Here is a 23,011-nt window from a genome sequence, read left to right as displayed (position 1 = left end):
AATAAAATAAAATTCATTGGTCACTTTGGAGGATGCTAGAGAACCATGTAATTGTTTGGAATAACTAGTAAATGGGGGGGGGGAAGCATTTATTTTATCCTGAATCTGCTATACAAAGTGTTGTTCAGTGAAGTTTCTTTTTATCAAAATCTTCCATCTAATAAAGAAAGAAATAAAAGACTGTCACCACTTAATAAGCAATTTAAAAATAGATACTGGCAATGATCAATGACTGCTAATAACACAGACAAAAAAGAGAGAAAATCACACCAGCCTCGCAAAAATAAACTAATGAAAACTTAATCTGATTAAGCCTCAAAATCTGGGGATATGCAATTTAGTTTCTTTAGTTAATACCAAAGAAAAAGAGAGGGGAAGGAGGAAGAGTGGGGGGATGAACTTAAAAATTAAGAGACTTAAGACCAAAAATGAGAAGACAAGCCACAGACTGTGAGAAAATATTTGTAAAAGATATACCTGATATAGGACTATTACCCAAAATGCACAAAGAACTCTTATAACTCAACAATAAGAAAACAAGCTAATTGAAGACACCTCACCAAAAAAAGATATACAAATGACAAATACACATATGAAAAGATGCTCCATATCATATATCACTGGGGAATTACAAACTAAAACAACAATGAACGTGACTAAAATAAATCTAGATTTTTAAAAAATTGTTAAAAAAAATTTTTTTGTAACTGTGTGGTGACAGACGTTAACTAGGCTTATTGTGGTGATCATTTCACAATATATACAAATATCAAATAATTATGTTGCACACCTGAAACTAATATAATGTTACATGTCAATTATACCTCAAATTTTTTAAAAAATGACCTTAAGAAAGAAATAAGATACCACTATAGATCTACTGGAATGGCCAAAATTCAAAACGCTGACAACAGCAAGCACTGGCGAGGATGTGGCGCAACAGGAACTCTTATCAGTGCTGGTGGGAATGCAGAACGGTGCAGTCACTTAGGAAGACAGTTTGGCAGTTTCTTACAAAACTAAATATACTCCTTCCATACAATTCAGCAATCATGTCCTTGGTATTTGCCCAAGGAGTTGAGAACTTATGTCCTTACAAAAACCTGCACATGGATGTTGACAGCAGCTAACTTACAGAAGTATGTTTATTCATAACTGCCAAAACTTGGAAGCAACCGAGATGTCCTTTGGTAGGTAAATGGATAAATAAATAAAACTGTGCTAGAAGCCAAACAATGGAATATTATTCCGCACTAAAAAGAAATGAGCTCTCGAGCCATGAAAAGACATGGAGGAAACTTAAATGCCTATCACTAAGTAAAAGAAGCCAGTCTGAAAAGACTCCATAACAGATGATTCCAATTGCATGACATTCTGGAAAAAGCAAAACTATGGAGAGAACAAAAACATCAATGGTTGCTAAGGGGTGGGGGAGGAGGGGGAGAGAAGGATGAACAGGCAGAGCACAGAAGATTTTTAGGGCAGTGAAAATACTGTATGATACCACAGTGATGGATACATGTTGTTATAAATCTGTCCAAACCCATAGAGTGTACACCAAGAGTGAACTGTAATGTAAACTATGGCCTTTGGGTGGCAATGCATGTCAATGTCAGGTCCTCACTTGTAACAAACGTCCCATCTGGTGGGGGATGCTGATAACGGGAGAGGCTGTGCACGTGTGAGGCTGGGGGCATATGGGAAATCTCTGTACCTTCCTCTTAATTTTGCTGTGACCCCAAAACTGCTCTAAAAAAATAAAGTCTGAATTTAAAAAAAAAGTAACCTAAAAAAAAAAAAAGTAACCTGAGGAAGCAAAATCTGATGTCATAATATGCTCATTTTCTTAAAATGCTAAGTTTAGTTGAAAAATGTAGCATGGTATCTGCTGCTTTTTAATTGCTTGTTACCATTCTAGGGGGATAACAAAATGGACTTCAGTGAGCTTTTTCTTCATTTTTATATTCACACTTTCTTCTCCCATAGTTTTCCACAGAAAGTCAAAGTTCTTTTTTTTTTTTTGGCCATGCCACGCGGCTTGCGAGATCTCAGTTCCCCCACCAGGGACTGAACCCGGGCCATGGCAGTGAGAGCCTGGAATCCTAACCACTAGGCCACCAGGAAACTCCCTAGAAAGTCAAAGTTCTTGATTCGCTATTTCTGCTTTGGAAGGAACAACTGAAAATTGCTAACATCTTAAAATTACAGCTTCAATTTATGAGTTTTCCTTTAAAAGCTTTCTTCCCAGTGGGGGGGGGGGGAGGGGAGCTTTCTTCCCTCATCTCCCTCTCCCTCCTTTTTCTCAAGAGTAGTTACTTATCCAAATATATTTATCTAAAGGTACCTATCACTGGCAGGTTGGCGAAAGAGCTTATTCATAAAAAGATTAAGGAGAAAGTCCCAATCACACAAAAACACTGTTTTTATAACTGAAAAACATACCTCATTTTTAAACAATGGCAATGGCATGCACTTTTATTCTCAACCTGTCACAATATCTGGCTTTCAATTTGTAGTGCTTTTGAATTAATTTAACCTTCAATTGAGAATGAAGGGTCATGCTTCATTATATCAAGGTATCAGCTCTGAAGCAATTCCAAATGAGTTCTACTAGCATTTTTGTTTTTAGTTACCTTTTAGGCAAAAGCTTCATATTTAAATATCTGTACAACGTTTCAAGGTGATCAGTTTGAAGTTTGAAGGGCTTCACTCAAACTGATCAAATGTAAAGAAACAGGCCTAGTGCCTGGTAGACAGTAAGCACTCAACAAATAAATGCCTTGTTCCACAATTTACATCATGACTGTTTAGAAGAGAATGTATACATGTTTACACATTCTTTGCCTGTATGTGTATAAAACACCTCTGGAAGAATATACAAGAAAATATTAAGGTGTGGTCTCTTCAGTGGTATCTTTAATGGCTGAGGAAAACACAATCATATTATTTCCATCTCACCCAGGCCCCCATTCCTCAGTAAAGAAACTGGGAGATACCCTGATGGAGAGAGAATACAGTAAACAGGAAGTAATACAGCACAGTCGTAGGCTTGAGTAAGTACCATCACCCTTCATAAGCTGGGCTTCCTTATCTGTAAATACTGACATCTACCTGGCATGGCACTGCCAAGACTAAACAAAATGGTATTCCTGGTACTCAGTAAGTAGCAATAATAATTATTAATCAATATTTAACTTTGCTATTAACTATACAAAACATTATAAAAATATCTGGACAAAACTTGAGATTTTATAAACTATATCCTCCCCCACCCCATAAAAGTGTGAAAAAGGAAGAGTTTTACTGCTTTTTCCTTCCTTGACCCCCATTTTAAAAGACCTTCGCAAAATCGTAAGCACATTTTAAAAAACACCATAAACAAATGTAAGAAGCCAAGAAGAAACTTAGAGAAAAAATACTGGCACTAGACATGACAAATACTTTTCAAAATTAATTTTTAAAAAAGAAAAACGGTTGAGGATTTGAACATGAAGCACACAAATACTTTTAAAATGAAAAAACAGGGAATTTAAAAGATGCTCTTTTTTACCCACCAATTTTCTAAAGATGAACAAGTTTGATACCCAACAATGGGAGGGTTTGAAGAAAGAGACACGTTCACACGCTACTGGTAAAAGTGTAAACTGTTACATTTAGAAGGACAATTTAGCAACACCTACCAAAAATTAATATTCTGACCTAGCAATTCACTGTTAAAACCTTAGCTCCCCTTCCCTGGTGGCGCAGTGGTTGAGAGTCTGCCTGCCAGTGCAGGGGACACAGGTTCGAGCCCTGGTCTGGGAGGATGCCACATGCTGCAGAGCAACTGGGCCCGTGAGCCACAACTACTGAGCCTGTGCTCCGCAACAAGAGAGGCCGCGACAGTGAGAGGCCGGCGCACCGCGATGAAGAGTGGCCCCCGCTCGCCGCAACTAAAGAAAGCCCTCACACAGAAACGAAGACCCAACACGGCCAAAAATAAATAAATAAATAAAAATTTTTAAAAAAACCTTAGCCCCCAAATACACAAAAGTAAGCAAAGCACTGATTATGATAGCCAAAAAACCTTTATTATGTTACATCTCTACAAGCACCTCAAAGTCCTTAGGAAAAAAGCAAAGAACACAGAAAGAGAAAATACTAACCCAACTATATGCTGTCTACAAAAAATTCACTTGAACTATAGTGACAGAGGCAGCCTAAAAATAAATGGAGTACTAAATAAACAGATGGAGTGATGTAAAACGACAGCTTAAGAACTCCAAAAGTTCACCCCTCCATAAAAGCACCTAAACTTGGTCAGAATCAACTTTTTCACAACACTGGAAACTAAGCAAAAGCTTGCAGCAATCCAGGGAGCACTTATTCAAGAAAAACAGCTGAATCTTCCTTAAGAACATAGAACTTTGTGGTATTTAACTTTCTCTAGTCCTATCCTGGGCTTCCCAGATCAGTGGCACCCTTGAAACTAACAGCCCACATTCCCAGCACTGGTTCAGCAGAACAAACCTCATTTGCAAACAAACTGAAATTATTATTCCAGGCTCCCTGGAAGACCTACCTGCTGAAAAGGCTTGCTTTATCTCACCTAAATGCTGCTAACTCAGAACCACCACCACCACCACCACCACCACCACCCCCGGGGTAAGGCCACTAGGGGGCTGGCAGAAGTTTTAGCTGCTACCACCTGAAGCATCAGGTAACAGCTGGGGCAAACACTAGGACCAAAACCTTGAGAGGTGTTTTGGGGAACAAGGACCTTGAACAGCTTCAACAAATTCCTGGAAATCTAGGAGAAACGTGTGCGCGCAGGGCTATGTACATGCTCAGGAGTTTTGCCAGACGAAGAATTCTTGGTTAGCAGTTTTTTTCTTTCAATACCTTGACTATGTTATCCCACTGCCTTCTGGCTTCTACCGTTTCTCATGAGAGGGCAGCTGATAATGATATTGAGAATCCCCTGTATGTGATGAGTCATTTCTCTCTTGCTACTTTGAAAATTCTCTCCTTGTCTTTGTCCTTAAACTAGTTGATGTGTCTCCGGTGGATCTCACTGAGTTTATCCTACCCGAGAAAGCCCTCCACCCTCACCTCTGGATGACCTTGACCTCTGTACAAACAGGAGATGAAAGCTAAGACAGAGTTGTAACGTGGTTGAGTACTGAAGGTACACCCCCAAGAGATGCACAGCACCCCTCTGAAAATATCGGGAGATGTTTTTGGTACTAAATGTTTAAGGAAATCTCTGTCCAATCATTAGCTGAAGCCTCTGTTCTGTTAGCTTACTGGTCAGCTAATGACTGGTCATTAGCTGCCAAAAGAATAAAACAGGAATAAATGTAATGAAGGAGGTGAAAGAGGCATACACTGCTAACTACAAAACACTGCTGAGAGAAATTAAAGTAGACCTAAATAAACCCCTTTTTAACAGATTGAAAGATTCAGTATCATTAAGACAACAATGTATTGCTGTAACTCAAAGTGATCTATAGATTCACGGCAAAATTTCAACAGCCTTTTTTGCAGAAATGGAAATCTGATCCTCAGTTTAATATGGAATTGCAACAGGCCCTGAATAGCCACAAAAAAATAACGAAGGAGAACAAAGTTAGAAGACTCATACTTCCTGATTTCAAAAGGTACTACAAAACTAGCATAACCAAAGCAACGTGGTACTGGCATTAGGATAAATATATAGACCTATACAGTCGATCTGAAGAGTCTAGAAATAAACCCAAACATCTACGGTCCATTGATTTTCAACAAGGGTGTCAAGACTATTCAATGGGGAAAGAATGGTCACTTCAACAGATGGGAATGGGATAATTAGATTTCCACACACAAAAAATGGACCCAATCTCAGACCATATACAAAAATTCACTCAAAATGAATCAACATCGAAATATAAGAACTAAAACCTAAACTAAGGTTTTAGAACTAAGAACTAAATATAAGAATAAAACTCCTAGAAGAAAGCATAGTGTAAATCTGCAAGCCCTTGGATCTGGCAATGGATTCTTAGATATGATAACAAAATCATGAGTAACAAAAAAAATAAATTGTACTTCATCAAAATTTAAAACCTTTGCCTTGGGCATTAACAAGAAAGTAAAAAGACTACCCAGAGAATGGAAGAAAGTATTTGCATATCATATATACTGATAAGGGTCCAGCATCCAGAATATGTAAAGGAACATTTACAACTCAACAACAAGAAGATGAACAACAAATGTTAAAATAGGCAAAGGACTTGAATAACTATTTCTCCAGAGAAGATATACAAATGGCCAATAAGCACATGAAAAGATATTCAACACCATCAGCCACCAGGGAAACTCAGATCAAACCCACAATGAGATACCAATTCACACCTACCAGTATAGCTAAAATTTTAAAAACCAGAAAATAACAAGTGTTGGTGAGGATATGGAGAAATCAGAGTCCTTACTCTGGACAGTGAAATGGTGCAGCTGCTTTGGGAAACAGTTTGGCAGTTCCTCATACTGTTCAATATAAAAGTCACCACATGACCCGGCAATTCTACTCCTAGGTATATACCCAGGAACAATGAAAACATATTTCTACACGAAAACTTGCACATTCACACTAGGAATATTCATAATAGCCACAAAGTAAATAACAACTTAAATGTTCATCAATGGATGAACAGATAAATAAAATGTGGTATGACCAAGACAGTGGAATATTACTCAGCAATAAAAAGGCATGGAGTACTGACACCTGCTACAATATAGACGGACCTTGAAAACATGATGCTGAGTAAAGAAAGTCGGTCACAAATGATTACATACATGATTCCATGTACGTGAAATGTCCAGAATAGGCAAAACCACAGAAACAGAAAGTAGATAACTGGTTGCTAGTGAGTGGAAGCAGGGGGAATGGTGAATGGCTGACAATGAAGAAGAGGGGTAATGAAAAGGTTCTAAAACTGATCGTAGAGGTGGTTGCACAACTCTGAACACACGAAAAACCACTGAATTGTTGTGCACTTTAAAAGGATCAATTTTATGTTATATGAATATCTCAATAAAGCTGTTATAAGAAAAGCAGGCTCAAGTCTTTGCCAAGTTAAAACTCCCTTCTTAACCCTTTATTACCCTCTGCTAACACTTCTTTCTATTCTTCCCTTCACAGCTAAGATTTGTTTATTCTTGAAATAACCTACATTTGCTTTCTCCACTCTCTGACCTCCCATTAACTCAACTCAAACTTAGCTCCCTCCCCAAATGGTAGCATTAAGTAGGATGCTAAGAAACTGCTCTCACTTAGTTATCAAATTCAACAGACTCCTAAAAATCCATGTTTCACTCGAGTTCTCAAAGCATTTGAAATACAGCTTCCTTTATTCTTATTTTTTCTGGAGAGGCAGTTGTGAAGTATAGCTTCCTTTTGAAATGATCCCATTTGGGCTTCTACAACATCTCCTCATGATTTCTCAGCGTTTCTCAACACATAGGAATTTCCCTTTCCAGTTCTTCTTCTCTCTGGCTTCAAATGCTATTGCCCTCCATCGCCTATTTCCAGGACCATTCTCCATCAGTAAACTCTTCCTATGCCGTGTTACCTAAATCAAAGGCTTCAGGAACCACCTATAAGATAGCTTGATGACTCTCCTATCAAGACCTTTCTCTTGTGCTCCAAACCCACACACAAGCACTTCTACCTGGATGTTTTACAGATAACTCCTATGCAGTGTATCCAAAAGCTAAAATACTGTTCCTCCCCAGATTTGCTCCTCTTCCTGAATTCCCTGTCTCAGCATACTTTACCGTTTGTTGTCTATTCAATCACCTAAGTTAAAATCCAAGTCATCTTATCCTACTATTTCTCTCTCACTCCCCAAATCCAAGTGTCACTGAACCCTATTAATTCGGCCTCCTAAATATTTGTGCTATTAACTTATTCCTCTGCATCTCCACTGATTCTACCTTAGTTTAGGCCCTTACCTGTCACCTCAATTATTACAAAAACTCCTCACCAGTCTTCCTGCATCCTCCTTGTTGTCCCTCCATCCCTTCTGAAATCTATACTCTACAATAACCAGCATGGTCTTTCTAAAATGAAAACCTTATCATGACTCTTTCCTGGTTAAAATCCATAAGCTCTCTTATTATCTAAAGGAAAAGCCCTCGAGAATCCTCAGAATAGCACAAAGTACTTGAGGACTGATCTGTGCACCCTTATCGTATGCTACTTACCCTGTAAGCCCAATCCTACAGCTGCAGAGAACAACTTCCCGTTCTTGCGATGCTCTCTCTCCTCCTGTCCAACTTTCCCTTGGCCTTCCTTTCCTTTCCCAAGATTTCTGCCTCAGTCATGCCTAAACCTTCTTCGGGTTCAAGGACATAAAGTATAAAGCACCTAATACAATGCTTGACACACAGCAAGGAGTTACAATGGGTTGAGAGGCTTAGACCTCTTCTTCATCCTGTCTCAGTGACTCTTGTCTGCTTCGAGGTTAGGCTGACTTACATCACCTGTCTACAAGACTACTCCTAATTTGGTCTCTGCCTACGTCCCCAGTTTCACATCTTGCCACCACCCTCGGCCCTCATCAGCCGCACCTGCAGATCCTACAACTCACTCTGTTCGGACTCCCGCGCTCTTCTCACACTGCTCCTCCCGCCTAAATGCCCATCCTTTCTAAGCCTGTATACTCACTGCTCTCATCCTCTCCCATACGCTTTTCCTGACCACTGCCCCTTGCTCAGTCTCTCCTCCTCTTCCCTCAAGACACAGACCACTGCCTCCTTTGAACACCCACTGCACTCTCCGTCCTTCCTCCGCTCAAAGCAACCTTAAAAACATATTGTACTTGCGGAAGTTCAAGTGAGAAAGTCTTACCACCCTGAAGGCAGGGGCACTGCCTCATGCATCTGTAAGTCTCCACAGTACCTGCTGCACAGAAATTACACTAAATGACCTGCATTTTCCCTTTTTCCCTCTACATATACTAACCTAAGTTCCTATCAGACATTTTCGTTCAAAAAAGAAAGAACATACTTTTGCGTTACATTCTGGGCCCAACCTCTCCTTGCCAAGCAAACACCTGTACAAATTAAAGTTAATATGCACTTTCTGATACCACTTCTGTTTTTTCTAAAGTAGGGGAGAAATGGTCCCTGGAAGATCTAAAATGAGAAATACTATTTTAAAGAGACAGTAAATTATGTCGCATAGCTTCAAGATACTCTGTTTAAAGAATTATTTCCCAACGGTCACTGTTAAACTAGCCCACCTCGCTTACATCTATGGGTCACTTTGAAAAGTGGAAACCCTTCTACTAACTTCCTTCCTACCTCTACTACTTGCCAATACAGTTTACAGCAATCACTCATTCTCAGGAAGATACTCAGAAAGGAATTATCAAGTCACCAAGATAATTCGGAAGGCAGAAAGTGAAGTTACCTTTCTCATTCCCAGACCCACTTATTCATTTAGAAGCGCTGCCTCCGTGGCCAGCAAACCACAAGTGGGCCTGTTCCTCATCATCGCTACTTGAATATTCTGTGAACTACCGCCCAGCATGATGGACTGCCACCCAAAGTACTGCAGCGCGGGGACAAGCCCGCTCCACCCAACAGAACGTTGAGTGAAAGCTCTCCTAATGAGGCTCGTCGGTGTGTTAACTCAGCGTCCAAACGACGGTATTTGCACCTGCACGTTCAAAACTCGAGTTAACATTTTAATTATTTTCAACCATTCGATAAGGCCTTAGAGGAAAGATGCTCTGCTTGCTCAAGACGGAGGCTCTGGAGTCATGAATCCCCAAACCTGAAGCAGCATAAGGACTTCAGGTAAGGCTGAGATGTGGGATATCTGGCGAAACCTGTTTCACTCTCACAAAGATAAACACACACACACACGCACCCAGCTGACCTCCATAAGAGCCTTTGGGCGCCAGCCCGCTTGACAAGGAGTTGTGAAAAGAATTCCCAACTCGGCTCTGCCGATGCCCTCGCTGCACCCAGGAGCCCCGCCGCTTCCACGAGCCCTCCCTCCTCACCGGGCGCGCACCGGAGACCCGTCAGCATCCCGGTCGCGATTATGTAAAAGACCGAGTCCCTCTCCCCCGTCCGAGGCCCGGGCCTCGGGTAGGGCCCGGCTCCCCACCCTCCCCGCCCAGATCCAAGAGCCGCGACCAGCGAGCGGGAGAAACGGGCAGGGCGGGCCGGAGCCGCGGACAAGCCGCCAGAACCAGCCGCCCCCGGCAGCCACGCCCCCGCCCAGCCGCCCCGCGAGAGCCCGGCCCCGCAACCGCCTGACAGACGCCACGAGAAGGCGCGCGGACGGCTTCGGACAGCGGGGCCCCGCCGCGACCCCCACCCGCCCCGCCGCCCGCCACTGACCTGCGCCGCCGCCTCGCGACCACCCGCCGCCGCGGCCGCCTTCTGCGCTGCGCCCCCGGCCGGCCTCGGGCGCCCCATTCCCACCCCGCCCCAGCCTCCGCCTGTTTACAATGATTGGGACAGAACCGGGCGAGCCGGCCCAGAGCGCACGCGCACTCCCTCCTCCCGCTGCACCCTGCTTCCCGGGTCCTCCTCTCGGCGCTGACGGCCGGGGCCGTCCAGGGCCGGCGCCCTGTGCCCCGCGCGGGGCATGCTGGGATGGGTAGTCCTCGGAAACCCAGCGCCCAGTCCGCAGGCGGCCCTCCGCCGGGAGCCGCACTACAACACCCAGGAAGCATGGCGCCTGCCCGGCCGAGGGGCCAACTGGGGAGACCCGGGAGCGCGCGAGAGAACGCGCCGCGCCAGAGCTCCACCGGCGCCTGCGCAGTTTCTGGTGGTCGGGGGCCGGGAGGACGCGCGCTTACCCGCGGGAGCTCCGCGAGGACCGTTGGGGGCAGCGCCGGTCGAGGTCCGGAGAAGGGCAGACGTAGTCCTGTCCACGCTTCGGGCAGCTTGTTCCCCAGCTACGGAGGCGCAGACCTTCTGCACCGCGGGCTTCAGCCCTAACCAGTTAAACTGGCCCGGAGGCCGGCCCAGCCGCCGCTGGGTGGGGCTCTCCGTGGCCCGGGCTGGGAGGGGAGTCTGGCTTGGGGTGGGGACTTTTGCTGGGGGCTTGGATGCAGGAAGCGCCGTGGGCTTCCGAGGAGAAACTTGTCTAGAACTCTGTATCGGGACTGGCCTCAGCGTTCCTAAAATGGGTGTCGACGAGGACCTCCCTTGGTCCTTGCGGCGCAGCGGGGTCCCCACCATGTACCGAGGAGGTCCTGAATCAGAGCCGCCCTCTGCACGGTTAGCTTGCAGACAGAATTGGATCTAGAGGAAGATGGAAATGACCGCATTTCCTCCGGAAATCCTTCACAAAGGCTTCAAGAATTGTCCTGCTAATGCATGGCTGGAAATCAGGGATCTTTTTACGTGTCTTGTCTCATAAAGTTTGGCAGTTTTATTAGGGGGATGATAAGACTGGGGATGGATGGGCCTTCCCAATCACTTCCATTCCTGCGTGCGATACTCTCTTTACAACTTCGTTACATGTTTAGACTGACCTCTACTCCATCCTGCCCAGTTCCTCCCAAAGCAGCCTGCCTCCAGTCTGACAATAGATCTCTCCCTCGTACCCTGCATTTCTTACTCGGTCAAGTTCAGCCCCCTCCGCCTGACATTCAAGAAGAGCCCATAATTAGATACCAAGATGGTCTGTGTGTGGTAGCCATTGTTTTCTGACTTTTTGAAAAGTTTTCTTATTGCCCCTCTGGCAACAGAACGGTGTCCTCTGACCACTGGGATGGGCATGTTACCTTGCCAGGTACAATACTCTGCCTCTGGCAACAATGATTGGGCCAAGGGATGGGCACTGACCCATGTTGGGCACTATTGAGCCCTTGCTGGAAATTGCTACACGGACACAGAAAAGGGAGAGAAGATAGCGTTTTACTGTGGTAACTGCTGATGGCCATGTTATTCACAACGTAAAGAGGGCTTTCTGCAGCAGCAATGAATGAGGCCAAAACGGGAGTGTGGGGTTGGGGAAAGGAGGGGGGGAGAATCCGGGAGTTGGCAGCATGAAGACTGGCTTCAGCCTCAGAGGCCATGGTTTGTATAGCTCTTTTAAAGTGCTTTGAGGATGTGAACCTAGCTGGGTAAGCCAATGCAATTATTTATTATTTAGGGCTAATTTGTGTTGCCTAACACAAATTTGTTGGTTGCCTCCTGAGGTTCATTCCTCCCATTTAAGCTATGCAGCATAATCGTTCCCTCTGGTGGCTGAGCCTTTCCGGGATGGTCCTGTAACCCAGTCAGAACCAATGAGACCCACCGAGACTTGGGTTGGGCCTTCTAGTAAACTGCAGCATCCTTGCTCTTCTGGTATGGTGTAAATTTATGAGGTCTGGAAAGGTGGCAACTGTTTTGCTCCTACAAGAAGAAAGCCTGAACAGACAGGGTTTAGGAGAAAGGCACCAAAAGAGGCTGAAGACGAAGTCAGTACTGTCAAATGTGCACTAAGAAGAAGAACCTTGCGTTTGTTGCATCATTAGAGCTGCACTGTCAAACCTCACCTGTCTGACCTGTCCTGTAGACGATCCTATAGACTGTTTAGAATTGTGAGCCATAAATTTCCTGTATTGTTTAAATAAGTTTTATTGGGGGGTTTTCTGTATCTCAAAATTCTAAAAGTCATAACTAATTCAGTTGGATTTCTTTTACTAAATGTTGAAAGGTCCTGACTAATACAGGTTCCTACTTAAAGAGAAACTGTGGAAAAGACTTTCAGCGCTGGTTATATGACACAGTCAACAATTCCTCTGCATACAAAGATAGTATAAATAAAATTGGACAAAATTGTCAAACACAACCGATTGTTTCAGGGCATTGGAAGTCAAACACAATTTGAGAAACATCTATTCTTGAAAACTGCTAAAAATTCTAGTAGGAACTGTAGATGTCTGTGAACTTCTCGCCTGAGGCTGCTTCTTTCCTGCCCTGTTGCCCCAGAACTATAGTTTTACTAGTGTTGTTTTAACTAGTGTAGGTGGGGCTAGCCAAGAAAACGAGTAGCTTTGCTGCTGGAGGGGGTGGACTTGATTTGTGGTGGGAGGTCAAACACCATGGCTTTGACAGCTGAAGGGAATATTATAATAGTGCATCTGCTATGGAAGACAGCATGGTGGTTCCTCAAAATATTAAACACAGAATTACCATTTGCTCCAGCAATTCCCCTTCTGAGTATATACTCAACTGAAATCAGAGACTCAGAGATATTTGTACATCCATGTTTATAGCAGCATTATTTGCAATAGCCTAAAGGTGGAAGCAACCCAAGTATCCATTGATGGATGATTGGGTAAATAAAACATACTATATACATACAATGGAATATTATATAGCCTTTTAAAAGAAAGAATTTCTAACACATGTAAAACAAATCATGAGAATAGAAAGGAGAAAATGACAGTTGCAGTTGGAGATTTAAAATTCCTCTTAGCAATTGATAGAACAAGACAAAGTCAACAAGGGTATAGAAAACCTGAATTACACTAGCAACCAACTTGAAATATTTGACAACTATAGAAAACCATCCAACAACATCAGAATACACATTCTTTTCAAGCACAAATGAAACATTGTCCAGAATAGATCATATGGTAGGCCACAAAACAAGTGTCTGAAAATTTTAAAAGGATTGAGAACATACAAAATATGTCTCCTACAATGGAATTAAATTAGACATCAACGACAGAAAGAAATCTGAGAAATTCCCAAATATTTGGAAATTAACACATTTTTAAATAACCGATGGGCCAAAGAAGAAATCACAGAGAAAATTAGAAAATATCTAAAACTGAATGAAAAGAAAAATGTCAGATTTAAGGGAGGCAGCTAAAGCCGTGCTTAGAAGGAAATTAATGTCATTTTAAAAACTTACACTAGAAGGAAGACAATCTAAACTTCCAACTTACATTCCCACAAAAGCTTGCTCAAGAAAGTAGCAAAAGAGGAGTGAATCAAACCTAAATTAAGTAGAAGTAAGGAAATAGTGACGATCAGAATAGAAATCAATGAGTTAAAAAAAAAGAAAAGAGAGGGACTTTCCTGGTGGCACAGGGGTTAAGAATCCACCTGCCAGTGCAGGGTACACAGGTTTGAGCCCTGCTCCAGGAAGATCCCACATGCTGCAGAGCAACTAAGCCCATGTGCCACAACTACTGAGCCTCAATATTAAAGAAACAAGCAACCCAATCCAAAAATGGGCAGAAGACCTAAACAGACATTTCTCCAAAGAAGATATACAGGTTGCCAACAAACACATGAAAAGATGCTCAACAGCACTAATCATTAGAGAAATGCAAGTCAAAACTACAATGAGGTATCACCTCACACCAGTCAGAATGGCCATCATCAAAAAATCTACAAACAGTAAATGCTGGAGAGGGTGTGGAGAAAAGGGAACCCTCTTACACTGTTGGTGGGAATGTAAATTGGTGCAGCCACTATAGAAAACAGTATGGAGGTTCCTTAAAAAACTAAAAGTAGAGTTGCCATATGATCTACCAATCCCACTCCTGGGCATACATCTAGACAAAACTATAATTCAAAAAGATACATGCACCCCTATTTCACAGCAGCACTATTTACAATAGCCAAGACATGGAAACAACCTAAATGTCCATCAACAGATGAATGGATAAAGAAGATGTGGTGTATATATACAGTGGAATACTACTCAGCCATAAAAAAGAATGAAATAATGCCATTTGCAGCTACATGAATGGACTTAGAGATTATCATACTAAGTAAATCAGAAGGTCAAATACTGGGACTTCCCTGGTGGCGCAGTGGTTAAGAATCCGCCTGCCAATGCAGGTGACACGGATTCAAGCCCTGGTCCAGGAAGATCCCACATGCCACGGAGCAACTAAGCTTGTGCACCACAACTACTGAGCCTGTGCTCTAGAGCCTGCGAGCCACAACTACTGAGCCTGTGCACCACAACTACTGAAGCCCGCATGCCTAGAGCCTGTGCTCCGCAACAAGAGAAGCCACCGCAATGAGAAGCTCAAGCACCGCAACTAAGAGTAGACCCCGCTCACTGCAACTATCTTCTAACAGACTGAATCCCTGCAACCCTCAGTTGGGAAGCGCTGCCCTGCGGCAATGAATCTGGTTTGTTAAGTCGCTGCTGTGACGTCATCCAGGACTCAGCCAGGAGTGGGAGGTGCTCTAGAATTTTCAGGTCTCCCTCTTCCCCCAGTCAGTTCCTCCATCTCAGACTCCATGGGCTGAGCCATTCACGTGGGTCCTTTGTTACCCCCACGTGGGTGAGAATCTGGAAATACAATTTTACAATTTAAAAATGACATCGGTATTTTTTGTCAATCGAACTACACTTGGTGAAATCCCTTCTGCACTAACTTGAGGAAGAATCAGACCTCGAGTCCGCATTTCCGGCTCATGGGTCTCCCCTGGTGTCTCAGCAGTTGTTAGAGCGATGAAAGCTGAGGTGCGGGGGTGGGGGCATGGGGGGATAGGGGGAGCGGGCAGAGCTACCCTGGAGAAGCTCCAAGCCAGAGGCAGGACCTCAGATGCACATCCGCTCCGGCCCTGCCTGACCCCACCCACATTTGTCGTGTTGTCCATTTTAGTAACTTACACCAGCTAACTAGGAAGGAGATTCTGTGCCGTTCTTATGAAAAACAAACCACCAGTTAGCATTACATTTGAGGTTGTTTGAAAGTTCTGTGAAAGAAAAGCCCAACCGTGATCTTGGGACAATTAATTTTAAGACACGTGATTTCAAAGGCTATAATTATATTTCAAGAATATTGCTGATCACCAACATTTGAAATATGCTTTTGCTCCCCCTTTCACAAAGATCATTTTGACATGTTTGCATCTGGGAATTTCTTTCTTGGCAACACTTGTAAAAGCATTGAACTGGGTAAAACTGACATTCTAAACATTCTAAGTCTGTCTTTGATTCTTTCAGAAAAGAGAATAAGGAATAAAAGGGAAGGGAAGGCCATTTAACATCATTAAAACGTCGTCAAAGGTTTGACAGGCTTGTGCTATGGAAAACCTAAAACAAAACGGAAGTAGTTTCAAAAGGATGAATTTGGGGATTTTCCATAACTTTCCCCACCTCCTTTGCAGAGATGTAGAAGCTGAGGCCAAGTGATATTAGGGGACCCCGTCCAACCCCAGGACACAGCCTGGTTAATAGCAATGCTCCTTCTGGACAGGTCACCACACATCCAGTCCAGGTAGGAGGCCCCACCAGTCTCTCTGCAGATCATTTTCATCACCTGCCTCCTAATTCTAAATCATCACCATTTAGATCATCACCATCATCTAAATCAGCAGCAGCAGCAGCAACAGAAAGAGCACAAACAGCCACCTTCTAATTTTAAAAGTATGTTTGTTGGGCTTCCCTGGTGGCACAGTGGTTGAGAATCCACCTGCCAATGCAGTGGACATTGGTTTGATCCCTGGTCCGGGAAGATCCCACATGCCGTGGAGCAACTAAGCCCGTGAGCTACGACTATGGAGACTGCGCTGTAGAACCCATGAGCCACAACTACTGAGTCTGCGTGCCACAACTACTGAAGCCCATGCGCCTAGAGCCCATGCTCCGCAACAAGAGAAGCCACCACGAGAATCCCACGCAACACGAGAGTAGCCCCCATTCACTGCAACTAGAGAAAGCCTGCACGCAGCAATGAAGACCCAACTCAGCCAAAAATAAATAAATAAAATAAATTTATAAAAATAAATAAATAAAAGTATGTTTGTTAAAAAGAGTGAGACGGCTCTACATATGCTGACATGGACTACTGTAATGTATTCAGTGCAAAAAGCAAGCCACAGAGAAGTAAATTCAATATGAGTCCATTCTTTTTTTAAAAAAGATGTGTGTGTATATGCATGGTTTAAAAAAAATAAATGGAATCTCACACACACAAATGTCAGCTGATAAAAACAACAGGCCCCAAATGGAGTCACTTATGCTAAGCCCCATGTCACCAAACCAAGACATAACTTAATTAAAGGATTGACTCTCCCAGGAATGGAATCTTAATATATAAATAGACACTATACATTGCATGTTTACTCCTATTTTCAAAAAGAAAAAGTGAATAAAAATGATTTAAAAAAATCAGGGGGGCTTCCCTGGTGGCGCAGTGGTTGAGAGTCCGCCTGCCGATGCAGGAGATACGGGCTCATGCCCCGGTCCGGGAAGATCCCACATGCCGCGGAGCGGCTGGGCCCGTGAGCCATGGCCGCTGAGCCTGCGCGTCCGGAGCCTGTGGTCCGCAACGGGAGAGGCCACAACAGTGAGAGGCCCACGTACTGCAAAAAAAAAAAAAAAAAAAAAAAAAAAATCAGGGGACTTCCCTGGTGGCGCAGTGGTTAAGAATCCGCCTGCCAATGCAGTGGACACAGGTTCGAGCCCTGGTCCAGGAAGATCCCACAAGCCATGGAGCAACTAAGCCCGTGCGTCACAACTACTTAGCCTGCGCTCTAGAGCCCGTGCTCCGCAACCAGAAGCCACCACAATGAGAAGCCAGTGCACTGCAACGAAGAGTAGCCCCTGCTCGCTGCAGCTAGAGAAAGCCCGCGCGCAGCAACAAAGACCCAACACAGCCAAAAATAAATAAATAAATAGATAGCTAGTGGGAAGCAGCCGCATAGCACAGGGAGATCAGCTCGGTGCTTTGTGACCACCTAGAGGGGTGGGATAGGGAGGGTGGGAGGGAGGGAGACGCAAGAGGGAAGAGATATGGGAGCGTATGTATATGTATGGCTGATTCACTTTGTTGTGGAGCAGAGACTAACACACCATTGTAGGGCAACTGTGCTCCAATGTAGATGTTAAAAAAATAATAATAATAATGACCTATATGGGAAAAGAATCTGAAAAAGAGTGGATATATGTATATGTATAACTGATTCACTTTGCTGTACACCTGAAACTAACACAACATTATTAATCAACTATACTCCAATAAAAATAAAAATAAATAAATAAATTTATTTTTAAAAAAATCAGGAATGGCTTAGGTAGGTGGGTGACCTGCCTTGTAGACCCCTGCCATCTGTCACCTAAGGGAAAGTGATCAACCCACTTTCGCACCATGGATAACCTCCTTGTCCTGCTCCCTTCTGCCTCGAAAAGTCTCTCATTTTTTACAGCTCCTCGGAACTCCTTTGTATCTGCTAGATTCAGGAATCGTTGAATAAAGCCAACAGATCTTTCAAATTTACTCAGATGCACTTTGGTTTTTAACCAAATCCACAGAGGACTTCGTAGAGGGTGCCTTCCTCCCTCCCTCCATCCAGGGGAGCTCAGGCCCCATGCTGCCCTCCACTCTGTGAGGTCCTCCCTGAGCCCCCAAGGCTGCCCTGGGGCTGCCATGGAGCCGCCTGCAGGCCCAGTGAGGGGGGCCCCTGGGGATCTCCCCAGCCCACCACCCATGGGGGGTGTAGGATGGACACAATCAGAGGAGGAAGTTAGACACAAATTCCCCTGAATTTGAAAAGGCTGATCCCAATGAGGGGGCTGTTCTCTGGGAGGACCATAGGTGCCCCCAACTTCGTCTAAGGGGACACCCCTCAGATGCTCCTCACCTGCCCCAAAGTTTCCATCTTCCGGCCCCTCCACTAGAACCGCATCCCCATTGCCTGCCTTCTCTGAACTGCCCCTCCACTGCTCAGCAGGGCTGAGGTCCCCCTTCTCTTCCTGAGGGTCTACCGGACCCCTTTCTTTTGTAAAATCGCACCTCCTTCTCCACTCTGGGAAGTGCTCCAGAATCAAATTCTTTTGGGTTTTGTGATCTTGGTGAGTGAGGAGGGGGAAGGCAGGACCAGTCTTCCTAGGAGTGGAGGGGGTACTGGGGGGTCCTGTCTGTCAAATGTACAAATACTCTGAGAGACTCGGGATGTAAGGGAGGGAGTGGGAGGGGGTAAGAGCGTGTGAAGGGCTTTAACTTTTCACTCCATGTGTTTCCATATTGTTGCTTTTTTTTTTAACAACGAACATGAATTCATGTTTCACTTGCGTAATTACAAAGATGAAACAGAGGGGCTTCCCTGGTGGCGCAGTGGTTGAGAGTCCACCTGCCGATGCAGGGGATATGGGTTCGTGCCCCGGTCCGGGAAGATCCCACATGCCACGGAGCGGCTGGGCCCGTGAGCCATGGCCGCTGAGCCTGCGCGTCCGGAGCCTGTGCTCCGCAATGGAAGAGGCCACAGCAGTGAGAGGCCTGCATACCAGAAAAAAAAAAAAAAAAAAAGATGAAACAGAGGTTCAGCCTGTCCTCGACAGTGTGCCCTGCTGATCCTCAGGCATTGATTTTTCCAAGTTTGAGGAAAAACTTTTAAGTTTTAGGTAGCACCGAGAGACTGTACACATTTTATCAAATCTAATTCTGTCACCACTTGAGCATTTTCAAGACTGCAGTGATACTTGGTCTTAAGGAAGGGTTTCCCATAGAACATCAAACAAGGGCTCAATCGGAGCTTGCTTTTAAGGGGCTGATCTGACCCTCAGCAGAGCAGCTGGTCAGTCCGTATCCCAAGTTATGTTGGTTTCTTGGTCCACTTTGGTGACTATCTTTTTCAAGGTATGATCCATTGCTGCAGTCTTTCCCGTAGACTGAGGTCTCCAGGAAGCATGAGCTTCCACTGATTTCCGAGGGCCCGAGACACGCCTTGAGTCACCTTGGCTTTGAAAGCTCCTCTGCTGTCACTTTGAATTGAAAGAGGCAACCCAAAACAAGGGGTCATTTCTTTGAGTAAGGCCTTTGTTCCCTAGGAAGGTTTCTCTGTCCTGCGTGGAGAAGCTTCACCCCATCCTGTGAAGGTATCACAAACACCAGCAAATATCTACAATGTCCCCCGGCCCCTGGTATAACAGTGAAGTCTATTTACCAATTGTCTCCTGGTTCTGTCTCTCAGGTTTGCACCTCTTTTATCATCGGGGGTGGCCCGGTTTTAAGATTGTTTCTGGTGCAGATCAGGCAATTTTGTGTTACCTTTTGGATGGTCCTTTGCATTTGTGGAGCAATAATAAACTTGCACAGCTCATGAGCGGTTGCATTCCTCCCATGTTGGGTTCCTTGATGCAGACCCCTAGTAATTCTTTCCCTTAAATGCTTGGGCCTCTGTGGTTGTTCGGTACTGATGACCATCTAAATCTCATGAAGTTAGAGTCAGCATGAAATCCCCCTGCGTCTGCTCTCTCTGGATGCTAAGCCTTAAACAGGGAGAGGTCCACACCTGAGATGAGTGCTAGGGCCTGAGGATCTGGGTTTTGGGTTCCGGCCGCCTGTTTTGCGGCCTGATAGTTACATAGTAAAGGAAATAATTTGGCTGTTCAGTCTTTTGGTGGCCCAGGCAATGTCCTGTGGCTATTCTTCCCACACTGTAACAGAGTCTAGTAAGGCCAGTATCCCCTCTGTGTGTTTAGTTTCTTTCCTTCCTGATGTTAGTAGACCTCTCTTTCCATCTGGCCCCATGTGCATGCACGACAGAGAATGCAAACTTAGAATCAGTATAAAAACCTTTTTCTTTGCTCCAAGCTGCAGGGCTCTGTGGGGGCCTCTGAGCTCAGCCTTCTGGGCAGATGTACCTGGAGGGGGTTCTGCTCCTAGGCCTTCCTGATGAGCTACGATTGCACAGCCCCGTCCATGAAGCTGCTCCGTCTTGTAACCGTTTCCACATCTGAATTTTCTAATCTGATCAGTCAGGTCAGCTCTGTTAGAACACACTTCAATTATCTGTATGGTAGGGAATGCCTTAGAGCTTTCCTCAGTCCAGCTTAATGACTCACTGTCATTTCCTTTAAGAGCTTCATATAGGGATTTGGCCATGAGTCCAAAGTTAGGAATCCAAGTATGACAAAACCCAGCCATTCCCAGCATCCTCCTGGTTGCCTTCTGGTGGTGGGTACAGCCACCCTAGCCCATGCTTCCCTTCGGTCTGGCAATAAGTCTCTTTGTCCTCTTGATAACTCAAATCCTAGATATTTTACAGTTGGTGGAGACATTTGTGCTTGTCCCTTGGAGACTTTCCATCTCCAGTCTGCCAGAAAGTTTAAAGTAAGGATTGTATTTGGTCTGAAACTGCCTTAGTTTTACTAGCAATGAGTATATCATCCACATATTAGAATAAGACTCCCTTATATAATTGGAGATCCCTTAAGTCCTGGGCTAAGGCTTCCCTGAAGATGGTGGGGGCCTGCTTCCATCCTTGTGGGAGGCCCATTCAACAATTTTGTTCTTTTATATTAGTGTCTGTATCGTCCCATTCAAAGGCAAATAGTTACAGGAATTCGGGACTTAGGGGTCTGTAGTAAAAGGCATCTGTTAAGTCCAGCAGAAGTCCAGATAAAAGTCTCCAGATAAAGTTGTAAGCAAAGTATAAGGATTTGGCACCACCGCATGTGTATCCTCTATTTTTTCTGGTGAGGAAATCATTTAATTTTGTTAGTAGATCCCAGAAGGGATCTCCCAGAAGGAGATCCTACTCCCAGAAGGAACTAGGGCATTGAGGCATATACAGAAAGCTGTGCTTTAAATACGTTTTCCCCAATTATATAGATCAGAGGTAGGAAGGGGGGAGGGTGCACACATACAAAACCCCTGGTTGACCTTGATCCTCTGGACCTGCAGGAACTCGTCTCCACGGATATGGCCCTGCCTGAAGGAGAGGACCCCTGGGTCGAATTGAATACCCTGGTGGGTTCAGGGAGGGGAGACCGATCCCCTTGACTGTCTGGTAAGGAAGGTGCAGGGCTGGGGCAGGACCTGAGACCCCTGGAGGACTTTTGGTGGAAGCCTGGACTCCGCGGGCAGGGATCCCCCTTCTCACAGTGTGGGGGCTGCAGGAGGCGCGAGAGGAGGAGCCAGATGTAGTAAGTCGAGGTCATTAGGCTCTGGCTCAGGCAAGACAGGCTTTTTCTGAGGGTCTTCCCTCCGCCGCTGATGAAAAATGTACAAAATAACCTAGAAAAACCAGTTGAGGTCAAATGTCAGGAGCCCAGGACTTGTACCTGTTACACTTGATCCGAGGGGAGTTGACCATCGATGGTAGGATAGCCCCGTGGTCTCCACCGGGGAGTCCATCCTCTGAAGGCCCACTGGGTTCCTCCACTGTGGTGCTCGATACAATTTACTTCTGGGCAGCAAAACCACAGAAGAGCCTGGAACAACCGTCTTTAACAAACACCTGCCGCCTCTGCCCGGCCTCTGTGGATTGCGCCCGACGTTGACCAGAGTCTCATCAGAAACTCCAGGTCTGCGTGATGCTGCAGCATTGGCTGCACCTGGGAAACCCTTGTGTTCATGGGAGACGGAGGGAAGCACCAGGTTTGCCCATCTGCGGCTCAGAGCACGCTTTGCTCCTTGTGGGGGAGCACCTGGGCACACCCGGGCCTGCCCCTCCACCCCTCTACCCTCAGCGCTGGTTCTGAGGGCTGAGCGAGCCCCTCCAAGGATGGCCATTTAGAGAGAGAGAGAGAGAGAGGGAGAGCGAGAGAGAGCGAGCAAGCAAGCAGCCCCTAGGTTAAGGCTTCATCGATACCCCGGTTTCAAACAGTCTGTGGACTGCAAATCTCTGGAAAATGGCCTTCCCTCACTCCCCACAAAAGCAGAGGGGAAACAAGAACCTTAGGATTTAGGAACCAATTCTGTCTCCTACTTTGGTTTCTGGAAAGAAGCAGGCAAATGTGGTGGTATCTATCCACAGCTTGGCCGTGAGAATTCCCGGGACAAGAGACTGGGGAACGGTTGTCCCAACGATGAGCAGCTCTGACGAGGCTCACCGAGGGGACAGTGGAAAGCTTTCCCCTAGAGGAGAGTGTCCAGAGCTGTGGCCTAGAGGTCTGTCTGTCCGGCAGCTCCAGGACTGCAGCCGATGCGGTCACAGCCTAATAGTTCCCCCGTGTGCTGAGTGCAGGCTTGCCTGTTGCAGAGGAGCCTCGGGGAGTCCAGGCTCCACGTCACTCACCACCTTGGACGGTGAGGAGGGCGGGAGAGGTGAC

At 45.1% G+C, this 23,011-nt stretch overlaps 1 protein-coding gene across 2 annotated transcripts in view; it reads right to left on the bottom strand.

Annotated features, from left to right (window-relative positions):
• Positions 1 to 10,505, bottom strand: part of RALBP1 (ralA binding protein 1) — a 45,213-nt gene extending 34,708 nt beyond the window's left edge. For both annotated transcript variants that reach the window (XM_030836619.2, XM_070046937.1), the window contains exon 1: positions 10,375 to 10,505. The gene's annotated coding sequence lies outside the window, so the exon portion shown is untranslated. The remainder of the gene's footprint in view (positions 1 to 10,374) is intronic.
• Positions 10,506 to 23,011: the final 12,506 nt, after the last annotated feature.

Source organism: Globicephala melas, chromosome 13, assembly GCF_963455315.2.
Source record: "Globicephala melas chromosome 13, mGloMel1.2, whole genome shotgun sequence".
Lineage (NCBI taxonomy): Eukaryota > Metazoa > Chordata > Mammalia > Artiodactyla > Delphinidae > Globicephala > Globicephala melas.
This window is presented reverse-complemented; position numbering and strand designations above follow the sequence as displayed.